This window comes from Symphalangus syndactylus, chromosome 4, assembly GCF_028878055.3.
Source record: "Symphalangus syndactylus isolate Jambi chromosome 4, NHGRI_mSymSyn1-v2.1_pri, whole genome shotgun sequence".
Lineage (NCBI taxonomy): Eukaryota > Metazoa > Chordata > Mammalia > Primates > Hylobatidae > Symphalangus > Symphalangus syndactylus.
Window position 1 is genome coordinate 150813699 of NC_072426.2, and position 13577 is coordinate 150827275.

At 34.9% G+C, this 13577-nt stretch overlaps 1 protein-coding gene across 4 annotated transcripts in view; it reads left to right on the top strand.

The window, feature by feature from the left end:
• Positions 1-13577, top strand: part of LOC134736532 (uncharacterized protein C9orf85-like) — a 257286-nt gene that overhangs the window by 128187 nt on the left and 115522 nt on the right. The window lies entirely within an intron of this gene.

The following is a 13577-nucleotide window of genomic DNA, read 5'->3' on the forward strand; positions in this document are numbered from 1 at the left end:
GGATGTAGAAACAGACTACAGAGAGTGAATGAGGAAACACAAACAATAACCCAGCCTCAGAAACTTTGCCTAAATACTTATGCATTAGAATTACATCAGCTATACGTGTCAGAAAGACCAAGAGGAAATGGCTTAAAACAAAGGAGAAGTTTATGTCTCCCTCACCCAAATGAATGGTCCATGCTCAGTATAGAACTTCACACCGTTCAGGACTGAAGCTCTTTCCATGCTGTTTCTCAGCTGTATGTGATGGTGTGGTTTAAGATGGTTCCAGGCAGTAGTATGGAGGAAGAGATGGTGAAACAACACATCAGTTTTTTCAGAAGGGTTTAGAAAACTGCTAAGTAATAATTTTATTTACATTTTATTGGCCAAAACACAGTCACATGATTATACATAAATGCAAGGAGACTTGAAAATATGGTCTTACTCTTTGTTTCTCTGTGCCCAGCTAAAATTTTATTACTGTGGAAGATGTGGAGAAAGAGTTGAGAATGAAAACATGTTAACAGACTTGGAGCAAAGTTCTTTGAATGAATCAGATAAAGTCTAAAGAATGAAGGAACATAAGGTAATCAACAAAAGACCAAATGAAAGGCAGAAACAGGTAAAAAAAATTCAGAAAATAATGGTTCAATTGAGTGGAAAATGCAATGAGGTAACAACAGACTTTGAGCAGAGAAGAGAGATGGCTGGAAGATGGAAATAACTTTGAATTTTTGTAGGAGATAGGTGCAAATCAGGTTCTCAAAGAGTTGAAGTTCCGTATTTTTCTGCTAACATAACGATCCATCTCAGGAATCTTAGGTTAACCAACAATTGCCCCAAACTTGTTTCAGTTCTTCTTATGACCTTTCGTTTAGATTAGTTTTAAGTAATTTATTTCCTCTGGTATTCTAATAAAATGGCTTAAAAAGGATCTCTGAGATTCCTGAAGTATGCTTGGCTGTTCAAATATTTTCCGAACAAATTAATGGACTTGCAAATCAGACAAAAGAGAAGTTAGGCTGAGACTGCATTGTGTGCTCTGTAAAGCCAGAGAATGAAAGGATGCACTGTGTACCAAGACACTGACTTAGGACAGTAAATGTGAATACACCTTCTTATAGCAACGAGCAAATGTTGGTTTAAAAATACTGGTAGCACGGCTGGGCGCGGTGGCTCACGCCTGTAATCCCAGCACTCTGAGAGGCCGAGGCGGGCGGATCACGAGGTCAGGAGATCGAGACCATCCTGGCTAACACGGTGAAACCCTGTCCGTAGTAAAAATACAAAAAATTAGCCGGGCGTGGTTGCGGGCACCTGTAGTCCCAGCTACTCGGGAGGCTGAGGCAGGAGAATGGCGTGAACCCAGGAGGCGGAGTTTGCAGTGAGCCAAGATCCTCCCACTGCACTCTAGCCTGGGCGACAGAGCGAGACTCCATCTCAAAAAAAAAAAATAAATAATGGTAGCACATTAGAGCATAACGGGAATTTTATACTGACAATTTCACTTACAGTATTTAATTCAGTAACATCTCTATGAATATAGGCACTCGATATGTTTCATACCTGTGTTCTCATACTTTGATACCTATTCCTCATCTTTTGTAAATGGTATTTAAGACACATCCTAATATTTCTGAAGTATTCAGGGATATTTTTAAAGTGTGGGTAATGTATAAATCACCACCTAGTTGTATCTGGTGCGTTTTACTTTGTGCTTGAGAATGGCATTGCAATTCTGGCCAGTGACTATAGAGTAGTCATTTTCTAGTTAATTGGTTTTAAGAAAGTTTAATCATTACTGGAAGCACTTAAACAGACATCAGGTTAGGCTTGACGTTTATTTATTTGTTTTTTACGTTTCACCCTCTTGGTCTTTTATTCTTTTATTTTAAGTCTTGTTTTATTTTAGCATATGAAGTGAATGCAGACCATTCTAGCATTGTACATCTGGGGGACTACCATGACCTTTAGAACAGCAGTATCAGAGGAATCTGGGGAAATATATGCTTTGAACATTTAATAACACCACTGCCGTGACTTAGTGAATATTTCCCTGCCTGTGTATTATGAAAATATAGCACTGGGACCATGGTTGAAAAGTTCAAAAACACAAAAGCTGAAGAATACATGGCATTTCAAATGTCTGCATTACTGTTTTGTGAGATGTTTAGTTCTACTTTGCTAGAGCCGGGATTATTTAAACCTCAGTCCTGTAGATTATAACAAGAACAGTTGAAACAGCGATTATTTCATATTTGAGATGACTCTATAATGTAAAATGCTTTTTAAATTCTCAAGTTTAATCAACAGTGTGTTAATGTAAACATTGTTATAAACTCATGATCAGGGTTTTACAAATAACCTGAATTAATTCTTTTGAACTAGCTGTGTTTTGACAGAGGTTTTTTCTTTTTCTTTTTTTTTTTTTTTGATTTTTTGCTTCTCTGACAAAGGCCTTCGGAAGAATGAGCTCCTTCCCCCACATCTTTATTTATTTATTTATTTTTAAGCTATGCTCGGGAAAATGAACATTTCTCCTTTGCAGTTGATAACAGCATTTACAAGGTATACAGCATATAGGGTTGTTCCAAATTCCTTCCCAGATAACCATGCTTGCCAAATAGCTTTGACTTTGCAAAAACATTGCATTGTTGGACAAATGCCTAATATGACTCTTTCCCAAACTTTCGGTTGGGGAAGCAAGTATGTGGAATAATGCTCAGAGTCATTTGCTGTTCAAAGGATTTCAGATCCTCCATCCAGCCCCACAGATACTAAGCCTTTGCCACAGTTTTAGCAGCATGCTTGGCTTTTTTGACAGCAGCAATAGCTCTTTGGCCCACTTTCTCTTCTAAACTTTATCTCAACTTCAAACTCTTTGGCTTTTTCCCCCTCTTTTGCTAAAGCTAGTGATCACATGCTGACTAAATAATCTATAGACCATCATCTCCTCTCCTGTCAGGCTTGTTATCCAAACTCTAAACCAGCGATGTCGGAAACCTGCCTGATAAGTATTCCCAGGTAGATTTTCTAACTACCTCCCCCACTGGTTACCATCATCATTGCTTACATACTTCCAGAACTCCCTCGTAGCACATTGACTATATTTGGAAGAACTAATTGGTGGTTCTGGTGTGTTTGTTAGGAAAAAGTGACACTTTTTGAAGTTAATAAAAATCTCTTCAGCTACAGCCTTTTATCAGATGTAACAAAACATTGTTTGAACAAATGTGTTCTCAGTAGTAATGACAGTTCCTTTCTGCTTTTCCTAGCCATCAACATCTTAGGAAAGAAAATGGTAGGAGAAGTTCCTTAAAGACATAAAATTAGTTTTTGAATAATGGCAGCTCCTGATAGAAAATTGCTTTTCAAATCAAGAACTCAATTAAATTAGGTTCCAACTGGATTGCAGCAGTATTTTTATAATATGTCTTTAAGTAACATATTTTTCATTTGATCTTAAGCAACTTTTAATATCTATTTCAATTCTATACAAACATTTTTTACTATATTAATGACTTTTGGAGGAAAGAAGCATAGGTATCAAGTATCACAATTAAGAAAGTGACTGTGATTATTCAGGTGTGACATCAGCAAAACTAAAAAGGGTTCCCTTTAGCATTTACTAACAGAATTTTCTTCAGTGGCAATGAGAAGCAGAGAGATCATGCTCTTTGGGGACAGAAAGTTTATCTGAATACAACAGAACTTGATTTATTCAGCAGTGACTGAGAATTCAGTAAAGTCTTTCAATATTTGAACTCTAGTACAAGATGTACTTGTAAAAACTTCTTTATTTCCAATTTGTAAATGTTAAAGCAAACATATTCTTGTTTAGTGTGGGGGAAAAGGATAAATATAATCCATTAAATATAGTGCAATGCCGATGGGTGGCCGGGTGCACTCGCTTCTCCCTCCTCCATGATATCTGTTATCTACTCTCAATTCACCTTCATACACATAATACCTAATTGAAATACATTGATAACCTGAAGACTTTAAAAAAAAGTAATTTGGATGCTACTACTGTTTTATAAATTATGATTTTGACAATATGGGAAAATAAAAAAGTTTATTCTTAGAAATCTACTCTGCTGCTTTTCAGGAGCCTTATTTTTCTTAATTAAATTAATTAATTAAGTCATTTTTTTGAGACGGAATTTCACTCTTGTTGCCCACGCTGGAGTGCCATGGTGCGATCTTGGCGCACTGCAATCTTTGCCCCCGGGTTCAAGCAATTCTCCTACCTCAGTCTCTGGAGTAGCTGGGATTGCAGGCATTCACCACCATGCCTGGCTAATTTTTTGTATTTTTAGTAGAGATGGAGTTTCTCCATGGTGGTCAGGCTGGTCTCGAACTCCTGACCTCAGGTGATCCACCCGCCTCGGCCTCCTAAAGTGCTGGGATTACAGGCGTGAGCCACCATGCCTGGCCTATTTTTCATTCTTTTAAAAATTTAGATACTTATTTTTAAATGAGAATAGAAAATATTAAGTGATCTAGTTACTTTTTCTTTTTAGCCTAATGAACTACCAAATTCAGTTGATTTTTTTTGCATAATCAAAAATGATACATGAAAATATTAAATCTAAGCAGGTAGATGAATATTTGAATGGGAAGTTGTGCCAGTATTATGTACATTAACCCAGTAAAATTTATAAATCAGTTGACTAAAAAATTCAGCTAAGCATAACTAACTTGACGATTTTGAATAGTAAGCTATTATTAGCACTTTTTCCACAAGTATATCATATTTCCAAAATATTCAGCACTAAAAATTATGAGGTTAAAATGGGACTTCATCAAATTCATAAGTATTTTGAATTCAGATGTAAAATAAATTATTTTTATTATTTGGAGCATTCTTTAATTGCACCATTTACTCAACAAAAATGTATTGAGTTTCTTTTCTGTACCAGGCACTGTGTAAAGTATAAGTGAAGTGCATAAAGTATTACTTTACTTTATAAAGTAAAGATAGGTGAGATGTTCATCCAGCCTTCAATGACTTTACACAATTAAAATGTTTCTTAATTAAAGAAAGAAAGGCTTAAACCAAGTAAAAGACCAAACTAAAGCAAACATAAATGAACAGAAGACAAAATTCACTGAGGGATTAGCACCAATAAATACACAGGTGTGTTTTCTCACCTGTTTTGTGGGATTAAACTGAGGCAATATTTTCACGAAGTGTATTATTTAGTCTTAAGAAACCCCACATGCTTCTTAGTTTGCATAAAAGCTGTTGAAATGGGTTAAATAAAAAGTTGTGTTCATTTCACTAGAGATCAATGACTCAACCTGACACTTGTTTCTAATGGTCAGCAAATTGTATTTTCAGTGTGTGTATTACTTTTTCATAATCTCAAACCAAAGTTTGCTAATCTTCATGAATCTCCCGAGTATTTAATATAGTAGAAATGATTTGTTTTGAAATATCAGAGCATATCATGATGGACCTTAATTGTGTGCTGCTACAATAGAATACCACAGACTGGGTAATTTTTAATGAACAGACATTTATTTAGCTTACAGTTCTGGAGGCTGGTAAGTCCCAGATCAAGGGGCCTTCTTGCTGTGTCATAACATGGCAGAAGGGATGACATGCGCAAGAAGGAGGAAGAGAGAGAGCATGCACTCGCAGGCACTTGAGAGAGTGAGAGAAGGGGTCTGAACTCATCCTTTTATAAAGAAACCAGTCTTTCAATAATGACATTAATTCTTTTAAGAGGGTAGAGCCCTCATGACCTAATCACCTCTTAAAGGTTCCATCTCTCAACTCTGTTGCATTGTGGATTAAGTTTACAACACATGAACTTTGGGGGACTCATTGAAACCACAGAAGTGACCTATGTTTAATCTTTGTACTATGAAATTTTCCTTAAAAATTAAATCTAAAAAAATTGTAGCTAATAGGGGAAGAATTATCCTATTATCACACTTATAAATTGTATTTCTTTATTGTTAATGAGGTTCAAATAGTTTTTTATTTTTCGTTGACACATAATGATTGTTTATAAAATAATTAAATTTTAAAAATATTATCTTTAAGTCTTTGTGTTGAAACTAAAGACCAAAATACAAATATTTAAATTGGAATGACCTAGATATATAAATATGAAATTGAGGACTTAGATCCTGATGGATTAAAATGGGTTGGCAAATTTCTTTTCTAAAGGACCAGATAGTAAATATTTTAGGCTTTGCAGGCCATATGATCTCTGTCTCAGCTACCTAACTTTTTTGTAGTACTGAGAAATCTTCCACCAACAGTGCATAAATGAATAGACATGGCTGTGTTCTTTTTTTTTTTTTTTTTTTTTTTTTTTGAGATGGAGTCTCACTCTGTCGCCCAGGCTGGAGTGCAATGGCGCGATCTTGTCTCACTGCAAGCTCTGCCTCGGGTTCAAGCGATTCTCCTGCCTCAGCCTCCCGAGTGGCTGGGATTACAGGCACCCGCCACCATGCCAGGCTAATTTTTTGTATTTTTAGTAGAGACGGGGTTTTCACTGTATTAGCCAGGATGGTCTTGATCTCCAGACCTTGTGATCCACCCGCCTCGGCCTCCCAAGGATGTGTTCTAATAAAACTTTGTTTATACAAACAGGCTGGGTATTGGATTTGGCCTAAAGGCTGTAGTTTCCCAATCCTTGGATTAAAACATACATTGAGTGGATAGGCATTTCTGTTAACCATAAATGTGACTGTGTTTGCTGATAAGTCATTGCTTCAAAGACTGAGATTCATTAACTTTTGGGAAGACACAAGCTGCTTGTTTCCCAACTCTATTTTAAGGAAATAGATTGCACTTCTTTCTTTCCCATAATCAGATAGGGATCATGTTGTACTTACTGCAGCTCTGCCAAGGAATCAGTTTTTTCTATCAGTGCTTCATCCAATTCCTTCCCGCCATGGCATGTTTGGAAAAGAATAATATTTATATAAAATACTTGGGCAAATGGCTGAGGCTGCTTATGGATGAGGATTTTGATGATGCCCTTTAAATTCAAAGAATTATCATAGTATTCTCACTTCCTTCCCAATTCTTCTTTTCCTCTCCCCCACTTTTTTTGGTGCCCAATTCTTTGCAGGCTTGAGTTCCACTAAATATATCCCCCCAAAATGAAGGTGACAAACATTTGCCAGGAATGAGATGAGATGCTGCTGTACATTATTTTTACATATTTTAGTGAGCCCATCTATTTTCATTTTTGTAAAGAAACCAGGAAAAATAAGAGATTTTCTAAGGCCTTATTCAGGATTAAATTTGCATATTTACATATGATATCTATCTTTTAAAATCTGAAAGAAGTCTCTTTTTCTGGAGTCTTCCTTATCCTCTGAACCCTTTTCCCTCATGTTCTGTTACTTGTTTATAAAATAATATCAGCGATCTCAACTTTTCTAGAGGAAAGTGGGCTCAGAAAAATAAGTTTAAAAAGTACAGCAGAATCTCCTCTCGTTAATCCTCAGAATCTGTATGAGTCACAGTAAATTATATTTGATGCTGAAACAAACAACCCAAAATTTCTGTGGCTTGCCAAGTTAAGAATATATTTATCACGGACATTCCAGTCTGATGATTCAGGTGACAGTAAGTTCATGCAGAGGTGCCAGAACTTCATGCATTAAGCAAAATTGGCACCTCTATTCAGCTAGTGGCTCCTAGGCTTTGAAGTTGTCTATAGATGAGGGACGAGGGAGTGAAGCTGGAAGATCTGAATGTAGCCAACACTATTTCTGCCCACGTTTATCTGGGGACCCAGTTACATGGCCTCATGTAATGGTAAGTGAGCATGGGCAATATAATCTAGCTAATTGCATAGAGGAAAAGGAAACAAGGCTTGGAGAATAAAAATCATTTTTTCAGCCCTAGCCACCAAAACAGGTTTTCCACGAAGCTGATGTTTATACAGGCATGCAGTTCCTACTTGGCGTATGCTACCTGCAACATCATCTTCTCATACTCAAGGAGAAGCACAGGGAAAAGTACATAAACCTTTGAATGAAACGGTGGAAACTATAATTCTAAAACTCTGAGAGAAACACCAACAAGGGGAATAGGGCTGAGCTTAGGTCTCAAGACTACAATTGTGAATTTGACTATAACAGAAACTCTCGAGGACAACAACCAAGTGAAGGATGTATTGTAGATAAAATCATGTTTAGTGGTAGAGATTTTACAGACATACATTCATGTCAACTGCCAGAACTCTAAGTGGTAGAAACCAGTCTGCTATAATAGATCAAATGAAAACCGTTTAAAAATGAGCATGATTATTAATAGATACGTATTTGATTAATAGGTCTGTAGGTTACGTATTTGATTAATAGGTCCATACACACACATATGGATGCCCAGGCATACCCCATACTCTACTTCTTTCTCATGCTTTCAAATTCAACTTTCACATGAAAAATTCTTTCTTATATCTTTTCTTTTCCCCTTGACTGCAGAATTTATGATATATGATATACTGGCACCTTTTAATATAAAGGCCATCAGGAACATTTTTGAGAATTATGGATGTAAGCAATGCCACAGAGTGTCCTTTAATTTTTTAAGGTTACAGTGGTGAGCTACTTCAAATAGTCCTGTTTGCTTATATAAATCAAACGAAAACATTGGTAAAAATATACACAATCAGATGATATAGGTTATTAATCCAAATTTTTTAGTGTTCAAAAAGTGATCTACTATTTTTCAGAAGTATTTTATAATTTTAGTACAGCTGGCAGTTGAAACTTACCATTACATTTCCTGACCCAAAGCATTAGATACAAACTCATTTGTTTTATCTATAGACATGAATTTAAACCATTTTCTAGTGACTAGATATTGCTGCTGGAACACATGGAGCTTAACAATAAACTAAGCATTACATAGCCTTTAATAAACTATGATTCTGTTTCATAATTGATGCCACAGATTATCAGAAAATGGTATTAATGTTCTTTCCCAAAATAACATTCATAAAACTTTCCCAAATTGCTTTTTAACTCAAACTTTTTATTTGATGCATTAAAATAATGTTTATTGGAGGGTTTTCTTTTTGGATGAAATTAAGACATTCAGGGTTTTTTTTTTAAACAAAGTAAGCTCACTTATTTAAAACTCACCACAAGCTATAATTTGCACACACTCATACACAAAAAAAGCCTGGACAGCTGCATTGGTGACATAGGTACATCAAAAAGATCTGAATTATCTATGTGACAAAACTTCTGAAAAGTCTTTTTTCTGTGCATCTGTTTTAAACCGTTCTTTTCTATTCCTGCATCATTTCTCAAATGCCACCCATGCTATCTCCATCCCTGCTTTCCTGATCTTCCTTTCCCTGTTCTATTTTTTCTATAGAACTAATCATCTTTTAATAGATAATACAAGTTGCTTATTTGTCATGTGTGTTGCTTATTGTCAATTTCCCATTCTAACTTGCAAATTCCATGGGTAGGCATTTTTGCCTGTCCTGTTCCCTGATGTATTCCAACCATCAGGAACAGTGTTTTCTCCATGTCTATTTCTATATTGAAATATGAATCTAACTACAAGTATTACTTGCTTAACCTTTATGTGTGATTCTTCTTCTTTTTGCTCACAGCAACAACAGCAAAGATCATCCCAACTGTCTCTTTCATTCTGATGGTTAATAGCTCTGATGACTACAGGTTGCCTCCACCAAAGTTAGAACCTGCTGTTTGAGTCTAAGGACCTTGGACCCAGCAGTCCGTTATTCTTTTGCACACCAGAGTTACCACGGAAACTACTTTTCTATGATTCTAAGTGTTTGATCACTAATGCACTTAATTCCAAATTAATTTGAAAAAATCCTTAATTCCTTTTGAAGTCTTCTCAAATCATTTTGGAAACAGGGTCAATATAAGTAAATGCATAAATTTGCTGTTGAATTACACTTTCTTTTTCTACTAAATTTGTGATTTTTGCTAAGGAACCACTTTTCCTTACAAGCGGTATCAAGATTCTTTTATTTCAAAGAACCGTAGCATTGTGCAGATCTCATGTTTTCCTCATCTACCATTCATTTTTATGCAAATGCAAATTAGTCTACTTAAAATAAACACCAGCAGCAGCTTTGTAGAGGATGATATCTTCCTGAAAGCACACAGACATCTCTAGGCAAGCAGGGGGAGGTCTGAGGGCTTTGATTCCCCCCCCCGTTTCTATAGCACTATTGTTCTCTACACTTTCCCCACTAAGTGCTGTCTCCCTTAGGTTACTAACAGCTATAGCATTATCTTGCCTTCTGTAGTACAAGTCCTGAAGCAGCTGCTGTTGTACTCTACAGCAGTAATTTCCAATCTTGGAGCATGAAATCTGACAGTATACAGTAGTTGATTAAACTAGCTTTATTTGTTTTTTAAAAACCAGAACAGCATAGTATAGAATATAATAAAATGGAACAGACTATTATGGAACAGAGTAAGATGTATCAGAATACTCAGTAAGGTTAAGTATCACTTCATTAAGTAGTAATTTCTTATCATTTAATATCTATAATATACATGTATTATAGAATCAACAAAGAGAGTGCCATTATTCTAGGTTAGGGATTCTTAACCAAAAACCTATGATATGGGCTTTAGAGTTTTCATAAACCTCTTGAAATTGTATGTATTATTTGTGCTTATGTATGTTTTATATATGGATTTACAGACTATATATGTATATATGCATATGTGTGCACCTATATATGTATATATAGTGTATATATACATATATTTTATTTCTTTATATATACAGTCACGTGCTGCATAACTGTGTTTCCAGCACCAATGAACCACATATGTGACGGTAGTCCCAAAAGATTAGAATCTTGTATTTATACTATACCTTTTCTATGTTTAGTTATGTTTAAGTACCCATATGGCCATTGTGTTTCAATTGCTTACAGTATTCAGTAATGTGCTGTATGGGCATACAGCCTAGAAACAATAGGCTCTACCGTATAGCCTTGGGGTGTAGTAGGCTATTATACCACCTAGGTTGATGTAAGTGCCCTCTATGATGTCCGCACAACCATGAAGTGTCGAATGAGGCATTTCTCAGATCATATCCCTGTCACTAGATAACATATGACTGGAGATTGTTTTTAGGGACAGAATCATAGCTGCTATCAAGCTTTCAAACTGGGCTTGTAACCTCAAAGTTTAGGAACTTCAGTTCTAGGAAAAGGTATTCTCACTAGAGAAGTTCATGAATCAGGAATTCCAAAGTCAGTTAGCATCCAGTGGAGTTTTCTGCTATTCTTCCATACCAGAGAGGGCCATATTCTGTTGGTTTATTTTTTGAGAATTGTTAATCTTAAATAATAGATGAATTTGACCAGGTTATAAAAATCTCTTCATGTTAAGGTAATTCCTTCCTTGTCACTTAAAATTCACTCAATAAAAGTACTGGTTGGATATTTTTCATGTCCAGGCCATATCTCTGAACTTAAGAGACTTACAGATTAATAATGAACATTTGTTTATAAAGTCCTGGCTCTAGGCATAGTTCTGGTAGATTTCACACGGTTATTTTAGTACTTAACGAAAACCTTGAGGAAAAGGTATTATCGTCCTCGTACAAGGAGACAGAAGCTTGGAGAGTTTGTGTTAGAGATAGATACATAAATTCACCAGCTTGGTAAGACACAAAGCTATAATTGGAAGCTGTGTCTTCTGATGTGTTTTCCAGATGCATGTAAAATGAGTGGATTTCTAAGGAGGTGAATCCTTTCATTACGTCTGTCATTTTACATTCTGTGTTCAGGTTGTTATTAGTACCATTGGATCAAATACGTCACTAAAAGTGATCTGTTAATTTGTTGTTCAAATTGGTACACATTACAATGTGAAAAGGTGCTCTACTGGTAATTACTATGGTCTCAGGCAAATCAGAATAGATGGTTACCCCAAATGACTCTAAAGAATCATGTTGGTTTTCTTTAGGACTTCGTAGTGGTCTAGGAACAGCAGATTTGTGTTTGCTATATAGTCTGGTTTTATCACATGAACAATTCATTTGTATTGTATTCATCCGTGGATTGATTTGTGTAATTCTACCATAATTTTCCATTGATCAAATATGTCCTTGTTTCATTATAGATTTCTTAAAGTTCAGAAATGATAAAAGAATTGAGCTACATATTTAAATGTCTGATTTTCTGATATATAGTCAGCATATCCAGGAATTATTCCAACTTTCAGTATAGATGTTTTAACAGTTATTGAACAAAAGTAATTAAAAATTACGTATAATTTCATCATTGATTTTAAGGATATTATATATCACTATAATAGTAGAAATAATTTTTTGCTTGTAGTAAAAAGATGTAGTCTTGAGTCTTGGCTATATAATTCAGTCTTTGAAACTTTTAACAGTAATTCATGTCTTTAAATATGAGCTTTCTCATTTTTAAAAGGATATACAAGTTTCTGCTGTAACACCTCAGAGGAATACTGTAAATACTAAATAAGATAATATGTGAGTGCTTTGGAAATTGTAAAGAACTTTAAAAAATGTATGTCTGTAGGTATATATATTTACATATATACATTTTGATGTCTACATTCTCATACACATTAAAGCTTAAATTATTTTGCTTTATAGATTTTAACTAATATTTTAAAACTTAAAATAACTATATATAAACAAAACCTTCTATAGCTTTAAAATGATAATTTCAAAACCCCACCAAGGAAAGTAATTTCTAATTTACTTCATGGAGCTGTTTCCTAAAAATGCCCTGAAGATGGCACAATAAGTACATTTTGGTGCAAATATTACTAAAGAAGTTGTAAGAAAAATATATCTGAGGTTAAAACACTAAATTTAAAACAAGCCTTTTGTGAGTTTGTGGAAAAGAAATAGTTTCTGAGCCTTTTAACCAATGCCCATTGTTTCAGTGTTACAGAAGTCATTTGTTTCATTGCAGTTTAAGGAGCACTACAAACAGGTAGCTAGTCAGAAAACTGATATTGTCACATGTTACTGACAAGAGTCAGGTTAGTTCATGTTGTACAGTTTTATCAATAAATTTACCCTTGTAATTGTAAAACAGCTGATAAGCTCATCTGATATCTTCTGCATAATGTACAATCTGTATCTAAATGCCAGTTTTTATTGGGCATTATGGGGATAAGGACTAGCAGAGACAAAAGTTGAAAAATATCTGTTTTATTAAAATATAAAATACAGTAGGTCCTATTCTTAGAAAAAATATTAGACAGTTATAATGATTTCTGTGGGATTGTAATACTTACAAGTTTTAAAAATATACATCTGTATTATAGGCCAACTATATATTTTACAAAGATGAAGTAGAATTCACAAAATGACAGTTAGTAGAAATAAAGGTTCCTTTGGAAATACACGGGTGTGAAAATATTAATGCTGTATCTGAGTATCAGAGGTTACTGTTCTCAGCCATCTCTGTGACTGACTTGTTTCTCTATCACGCACATATTAAATACTTACAATATGTATTATGTAGTCTCTACCTATCAAGGATTTAAAATCTAAATATGACCAATTATATATTCATATGCATACACATATAAATGCTACACATAAATTAATGTTATAT